The following is an 8,840-nucleotide window of genomic DNA, read 5'->3' on the forward strand; positions in this document are numbered from 1 at the left end:
ATTGCTAACTCTGGGAGATATGAAGGTGAAAACAGTATCAGGACCTCACATCTAGAAACCGGTGGTGGCAGAGGTCCCGTGCTGTGGGGGGAGGTACAGGAGGAAGGGTTAAGGTACCAGGGACAAACTCGTGATAAAAATAAAGGAGAGGGAGGATTTTGACTCCCCTAACACACACACACACACACACACACACACACACACACACATCTTTATTTGTGTAAATTCAGAAAGGAAAAACTTGTGTAAAGAAATCTAAGGGCAATGGTCCCCTGACTGCCACCTTGATTTGCAATGGGAAGGGCTCAGGCTGGGTGCTGCAGCCTGCCTCTGGGGATTCGGGTCATGTCAGTGAGATGGGCTGTACTGTTACCAAGCAGGAGGAAGGTGGGTGGTTGAGAGAATGCAGCCTATCAACTGCCCTATTAAGAAGAAGCCAGACTGACAGAAAATCCTGGCTTGCTTTGATGTACTAAATCTATCTTTGAAACCAGAGTTGGCTTTCCAGGTGCTCACTCACCTGTGTGTACATTTAAAAATATTCATAGCAGCATAATTTGCAGTTTTTCTGCAGAGGGATGATTAAATTACAGCACATCAAGACTATGGCATGTACCATGCAACTGAGAAGAATTCTATAGGTACTGACACAGAAGGATGGCATGAAATAATAAAGTGAAGAATAATTGTAATGAAACAATATGAACTATGGAAAAATAGCTCTCTCTGCCCCCCACAAAAAGAAACAGTGAAAAAAAAAAGTTGCCCTTTCAAGCCAGGTATGATGGTACACACCTGTCATCCCAGCTACTTGGGCGGCTGAGGCAGGAGGATTGCTTAAGCCTAGGAATTCAAGTCCAGCCTGCATAGGATTGTATACAAAACAGCTGGAAGAATTTCCTTCCATCAGATGGTTTCAGAAATGAAATTGAAAAGTGAGTAAGAGGGTACTTTCCTCTTTCCTTTATATCATTCTTAATTGTTTGAATTTTTTCCCAATGGACACCAATTGCTTTAATTATGATTCCCCTAGTGCTTACTATATTATATGCCAGATACTGTTCTAAGAGCCTTGTATATATATCAACCCATTTGATCCTGGCAATATCCTACAAGGTAGCATTGTTCTCATTCCCTCTTCCAGATGAGGACACAGTCCTTGCCCAGGTGGCACAGCTATGTGTAAAGGAACTGAGCTTTGAACCCAGGCCAACTGACTCCAACTCTGTGCTCTTAATCACTGGTTATTGTGCCTTAAAAAGGCATATCTGGGGCTGGGGTTGTGGCTCAGTGGTAGAATGCTCTCCTAGCATGCACGAGACACTGGGTTCAATCCTCAGCACCACATAAATGTAAAATAAAGATATTGTGTCCACCTAAAAAAACTTAAGAATAAATATTTTAAAAAGTCATATCTGTGTTTGAATCCCAGTTTTGGGATTATCTGTACAATTATCTGTATAATTATCTGTACAATTCTTAAAATTCTTACTTCTAGGTCACTTTTCCCACCTATAAAAATGGAATAACAATCACATACCTCACAGCACTGTTGTAAGAACTACACACAATGTGTTCAGGGCCACAGTGAGGGCTTGATAAATACAGTCTGTTTTCTCTATTGAAATTAAATTACTGGCCCTTTAAAGCATATTAATTTTATTGGTTGTTTTCTTGATTTGCATCCTAATAGCATCTGGTGCTTCAAGGGTATTGGGAAGGGAGCCTTGGGAAAGGGGGAAATATGACTAAGAAAGTGAGAGGTGCTTTTAGTATTTATAATTAACACTTTACCTGTTTCACAGCATTATCTACAGCCAGCCCGGTTAGGACAATGATCTGAATAATATTTCTATGAATTTCAAAGTCATTCTGGGGTAGATGTTATCATACACATTCCTGGAGTGCGGAAGTAGAGGATCAGGGAGTGCTCAAGGTCAGTTATATAACACAACCGGGACAGAAATTTAGATATCCTAATTCCACACTCCCCACCGCTTTCCATGACACCTACCCGTCTGACCCAAAGTGGGGTGAACTCAGCCTCCCAGAAGGAAATTAGAAATGATAGTGGGATGGTAGTAAATGTCCCTTTGGGGAGCTGTTCCATTACTTCACTTGCTGCTGTTGCCGAATGGGGACTCCAGTGTGACAGAACCCCTCTCTATGGGCCCACACAGCTCAGGGTTATAGCCCCTTTCTCTTGGCTCTTAAGGTACTTATCTTTACAGCAGTCATCATTCTACAAAGCAGGACACAATCCATCCTGGAGGAGGTGGTGGGGTGGGGCTGAGCAGGCAGGTGGCTGCTGGTGGCTGTGAGCAGGGGCAGAGTGGAGCCTTGGCCATTGCTCCCTGCTCAGCAGCCTCCCACTTGTGCCTGATCCTTCCTCGTTTTGTACATGAGAGCACAGGGGTCAGGCAGGGACTGTGTGTGTGAGGATCCTACTAGTTGCTGTTTTCAGGTTTAGCCAGTTCTTACAAGGTAGGGGCCATTACCCATTCTCTGGAAAGAGGTGATGGCAACTGGACTGGAGGAGAAAGGCCCATAATTCTCAGTCATTTTTTTTTTCCAACAGGGTACACATATCACACAAATTATTCTTGTGTGAACACTGGGGGTATTGCAAATCCCATCTCATGAGGTATCCCACATCATTCTCTTTCTCTCAGGAGACCCTATGACTGTTAAAATATGAACAGTTATTAAAGCTGGGGTTTGTCACACAATTCTTTAAAATGCCACAATGAAGAGTTAAAATAGATTTTTGAAAAGCCCTTTGGAACACAAGTGAGTGAAAGTGGTGTTATGACAATTTTGTGTCTGGCAGTGTGTTTTACAGTCCGTGGCACTGCATCATAAGCAACAAAGTGCTTGCCACACAGCTCAACACCCCAGGGCAAGAGCAGCTGGGACAGCAAGTTAGAGGACTGGGGAAGGTCAACATTTGGTTCTTTCCTCTCTTGTTCCTTCCTCATAGAAACCCCTCCCTCCCCAAAACATGGGAGAGCACAAGTATGCATGCACCCGAATACATCCACACACAGTGGTGCCGCCACTCCTCTTGGTGACCATTTAGACAGTATCAAGGTTTCCAAATGGTGACACAGTGAAATACAAGGAGTCACACCCTTAGCATCATCTAGGTATCTGCAATGAGGGGGAGAATACCAAAAGGGCTTTGGGAAGAAACAGTCTAAATTTGAATACTAACAGATATGTTTGTTGGCACTGGGGTAAGAACTTAACCAAGAATCATCTCATTTTATCTCTTCAGCAACCTAGAGGTAGAAGGGGGAAATTATTAAGCCCCTCTTACAGATGGGGAAATGGAGGCACAAAGAGGCAGAGTAACTAGCCAGGTTCACACAGCCGGGATGTGGAGACCCAGACTGGACTCCCTGGTTCCATTGCCCACATCAGCTCCCAGTGTGAAGGCTTATTCCTTAGAGGGAGTTGAAGAATTTGGGATTGAATTGCTTGAGCATGGTGTGGAATGGCAAAGTGAGACTTTGGCTGGAGGTGTAGCCAGTGGTAGAGGGCTTGCCCAGCGTGTGAAAGGCCCTGGTGTATCTCCAGCATTGCAAAGAAAAAGAGAAGGCAGACAAGCTGCGTAGGGTGACCTTCACCTGGTGTCTGGCACTGGGTAGGCAGTCAACAAATATTTGTGAACTGAACTTTGAACAGAGCTTCAGGCATGGGGGAGGGGTTCTAATGGGCTGAGAACCACAGTCAGGCAGGCCTCCTCATGCCCTTGGATTTCCCCCATGGCAGGACACCACGTAGATTCACAGGTGTCAACCTTGAAGTCCCAGCCCTTGTCCTTGGGTCCTTATCCCCAGAGCAGTCCTTGGAGCCACTGCCCTGCCATCCTGGGGGTGGGGGCTTTTCAAAAAGGCCAAGTCTCAGCCCACCACAGAGGGAACCACTGGCTGAGAACCTGCATTTGAACAGGCCCCAAGTGACTTGTGTGAGTCACAGTGCCCTGACTCAGCAATGCTGAGGGAATGTGCCATCGTCATTCTGGGCAGCATGGGGGTGGGTTGGGGGGCTTTATTCCAGCACTAGGCTTGGGGGTAGCACTTTGGGGGCTGTAGAGGCTGCTGCCCTAGCCCATACCCTTTGCAGAGCCCATCTCTGTAGGTGTGGGAGGCAGACTTCTCAGGTGTCAACATTTCCAGGAAGAACAGACCCCTTGTGTGACCCTCATGTGACCTCATCTGTCTCGGGTTCATGGACGTGAAGGGAGGGAATGCAGCTCTTCCTCCCAGCATGACCAGGCTGTGACAAAGGCACCACATGTAAGGAAATCAGGGAATAAAGCGCATGTTCTGCAGTGAGTCACTGGGGCCTTTCCTGTGGATTGTGTGCCGCATGATCAAGTTTCTGGTTTCTGTTTCTTAATTCAGAGTACACTGTTAATGAACACTTAGTGAGTGTCCCCTCCAAGTGCATGGTGCTGGGGACAACAGATCCAGTGGTCGTTGGCCTTGATGCACTTTATAAAAACAAATGCAGTTACCACCTTGTTAACAAGGTTAAAATGAAGGACAGGTAAGATGCTTCCATAAACAGGGCCTGCTGTGATTTTGGTAACATTAGGGGACAGAAATTCAACAACAACTCCAGAGACCCTTGCATCCTGGTTCTCTGTCCTCCCTACCCTCTTTCTTTCTTTGGTACTGGGGAATGAACCCAGGGACACTTAACCACTGAGCCACATCACCAGCCCTTTTTTGCATTTTATTTAGAAATACAGTTTCACTGAGTGGCTTAGCAGCCTCACTAAGTTGCGGAGGCTAGCTTTGAACTCACGATTCTCCTATCTCAGCCTCCTGAGCTGCTGGGATCACAGGTGTGTGGCACAGCTCCTGGCTTCTCTATTCCCTTCTGTCCCCTTCCATTTGCTCTGGGCTCTCAGTGCAGTGTAGTTGATGGTGACCCCATCACCATGGCCTTACCTGATGGTCAATCCCCTGCTCCTGGCACTCTGTGTGCTTTGCCTAGCTAATCTTCATGACAGCATGTTGAGGTGGGCATTATAATCTCTGTTTTATACACGAGGAAATAGAGGCTCAGACAGATAAAGCTGCCCAAGATTGCATGTCTGGGAAGTCTTAGAGGTTTAGAATACAGATCTGTCAGGAATCCTAAAACCCAGGTCTTTCCTTCCACACCTGTTGTTTCAACCTCACATGGCTCCTAGTGGAATTTCAGATGACAGATGTATACAGAAGGGGAATAGGGCCTGGCAGTGTTTCCTTAATGCATCTAAATCACATCAGATTGGTGGCTATCAACTCCACGAACATGTCAGCCTGGTGCTAGGTCTGAGATGTGGAGATCCCATGAATGAATCACCAAGAGTCAAAAAGAGAACTAAAGTGACAGCTACTGGCCATTTGTTCCAGAGACCCACCAGAATGAGAGCCAGATGACAAGGAAATAGAAAGATAAGCAGGGTGGCCTGTTGAAGGGAGGAGAGATAAAGGAGATGATTTAAGTTTCAACCACCCAAATGTTCACAGGGAAGACAATTCCTCAGGGAAGAAAGGACACAAACCCACGAATAATTCAGCTTCTACTTGTTTGAGGGCACACTGTTCAGCCTTCCCTACCAGGATACCATGACGCTGAGTCTGCTATAGTTCCTTCCAAGTAGAACCCAGGAACTGATGCCATCCCAGCCACCAAGGAGCCTGGGAAACAGTATCTGAACCCAATCATCACCCCAGAGTGCTTCTTACCTTTGTCACCTCTGTGCTCATCCAAAATGTGAGCCCTCCGGGCGTGGATGTTCTAACCTTCTCTCTGTGGCTTTCCTGTTCCCTTCCCCTTTCTTATCCCTTCTCCCTTCTCTTCCAGCCCTCTCTACCCCATTCTTCTACATAGCTCCCTTCTCATCCTGGGAGGCTTGTACCTTCCTGATAGCAAGATTCTCAAACCTGCCTGATCATGTGAACCTCCTGGGAAAATTGATGCAGATTCCCAGACTTCTCCCCTAGAAGTCTAAGTTGACAGACAGATCTGAAGACTGCATGCTTATCATGTGTCTTTGTGATCAAACACATTTGGGGAAACAATGGACTATACTCCTCTTGGTGTCACCCACCAAATGGACATGGCTTCTAATTTACCCTGGAGAGGGTAGAGTCCTTGGAGCCAACCACTTCTGTCCTGACAACACCTCCAGAGTCCCAGCCTCAGAGAAAATTCATCTCCCAGCTCCAGTGGCCCACACTGATGCTCCACCTCATCTGCCAGTGTCCCTAGCCCACCTGGGCCTAGTTATCACCTGGATTTGTCCATCTCCCGACATTTTATGTGCCAATAGCCTCTTTCTGCTGTTACCTTACCTCTCCACATTCCTATTCCCTGGCCCCATTTGTATGGACATCTTCCTGATCTACCAGGCTTCTCTTCTCTTTCTCTGACCATTTGGATCCCATGATTGGTCATAGAAGCTGAACCCCTTATCCTTCTGCTATATTTATGCAGAAAACCTTAGATTAATTCATTCAAATTTTTTTTTCTTGTATCCAAGGAACTGAAATCTGAGATCTTTGGAGGTCTCCTGCAACTCTGCAGGGTTACCCCAACACAAATCCACATTTACCAGCTTGGCTGGGCTCCATGTCATCTAGAAATCAAGGCCATGAGACCAAACAATCTCCAACTCCTCACCCTCTTTCCCCCTTCAATAGAATCAACATCACAGTTATCCTCTCTACCTGTGCTTTCAATAGCAGAGGACCAGGCCTCATCCCTGTTGTGCAGTACAGACCCATCCATCCCATTCCCTACCTTATCCTACCAATCACCCTCTCTCCTCTCTGCATCTATTTCTTCTTCCTCTCAGCTGGTTGATCCAACTCAGCCAATAACAGTGCTCAGGTTTCCCTTACCCTATACTTTTTTGTTTGATTTTATGCTCCCATCCATCTTTCTCCTCTCTCTCTCTTCTTCCTTCCACCAAGGACTCCATAACTCAGTGGTTGCCTCTGATGCAGCCCCTCCTTTGAGGATGATAGTGACTTGCACAGTGAATGACCCTGGGAACAGGATTCAGACCTTATGTCATGGGGCCTTTCTGCTACATAGAACACTGATGACTGCTTTCTCCTTGATGGCTCTTCCTGTTCTTGTGGTCTCTGAGACACCATTTCTTCCTAAGTGCAAGGTGCTGGAGCAACAGATCAGGTGGTTCTCCTCCCTGCTCTTTTCCTACTTCTCCAACACTTTCTAGTTCATGTCCCTTGTGAGTTCTTTTTCCCCAGTCACCTTGAAAACAGGCATATTTGATCCTGAACTCAGCCCAGTATCCTGGTCATCACATACGCTTCCAAAGTGTTAATGCCATCAGTTTTAGTTTTTATATCCAAGCAGTCTGTGAAATGTTGATTATGGCACAGATAGTTCAAAATTAGTGCATCCCCAACCTAACTCACCCAAAGCCAGCTCCTCCTTGCCTTATATTCTCACACCAGAATGGCACCTCTATCTAGCTGCTTGCCCATGCTGGGACTCCAGGAGACCTCTTCTTACCCAGATCTCTTTATCTTTACCCCACACAAATACACATGCAGTCCACCATTCACCAAGGCCCAGGGACTTTATGCCTATATAGTTCTCAACTATAGGCTGTCTTCCCTTTCTCCCACCACCCTGCAAGCCAGGTGCTCATCCTCTCTCACCTAGACCCTCCATTGCCTTGCAGTTGGTCTCTGTATCTTCCACTCAGTCACCTGAGTGATGTTTCTAAAATACAAGCCTGATCCTATTCCTTCATCATGTAAAGTCCTTCAAAGCCTCCTTCCACTCATAGGATCAAATGCAAACTCCTCAGGATGACTCTTCTATACTTATCACTTGATTCCATGCTTCCATGTCTCCACAGTTTCCTCCCTTCTTCATCTGACCATCTATCCTTTCCTATCCCTTCCTAGCCCCTCATCATGCCCTTCACAGCTCCCTTTCTGGTTCTATCCAGTCGAGTTTGTACTCCTCAAAAATGTTCCATGACCCTACACTTAGCAGATGCTACTGGTAAATTCAGCAATTACCTGCAAATGATCCACACCTGTGGATCATTTTACAGTGTTCAGCCTCCCCCAGCCCTGTGTTACCACAGTGCCTGGTGCTGGCTCCTCCTTACACCTCTGCCTGTGTCTCACGCCAACCCTCCCCTCTCCCTGAAGCTCCAGGACCACCCAGGGATCAGCCCACCTCTAGCTCTGCTCCACAGAGGGAGTGGCCTCTCCTGGCTATTGGCAAAGCTACCAGAAACTTGGCTTTGAACCATTTACATCTAAACAGGTGGTCCAGATAATCTGGCAAGGACCGCAGTTTTTAAAGAGGGAGAGAAGGAATCACAAAATGCCATGTTTTCAGACCACCCTGCACCCCAAGAGCCAGATCACTGGTGAGGGAACAGTCTGGGTGGGAGGGTGGGCACTAATCTACTTTCCTGCCTGCCTCAGAAATCTTGAGATGTCAGAGCTGGTCTTCAGGACGCTGTTTACAAGCTGACCTGTCAGCCCCTCTAGAAGGAATGATGAAGAGACTGAGACAGATGGTAGCACCCCTAGGACTCTTGAATGCAGTAGAGGTGGTGCTTCCTCTGCTTTTTGATAAGCAGGGTATTCTCACTCCTACGAGAGATGCAGTAGACCTTCACCCGGGCCCAGTGTACTGGATGACGTCACAGATAATAATGTCAAATCACACCTTGTGGGACCGTTCAAATATTCTCTGACCCAGCTCTGGAATGGGGCCAAACCCCTTCAAAGAGGAGGCTGGGAAATGGACAGTGCCAGGCTATTATTTGAAACCTATCAAAG

This window comes from Callospermophilus lateralis, chromosome 7 (genome assembly GCF_048772815.1).
Source record: "Callospermophilus lateralis isolate mCalLat2 chromosome 7, mCalLat2.hap1, whole genome shotgun sequence".
Lineage (NCBI taxonomy): Eukaryota > Metazoa > Chordata > Mammalia > Rodentia > Sciuridae > Callospermophilus > Callospermophilus lateralis.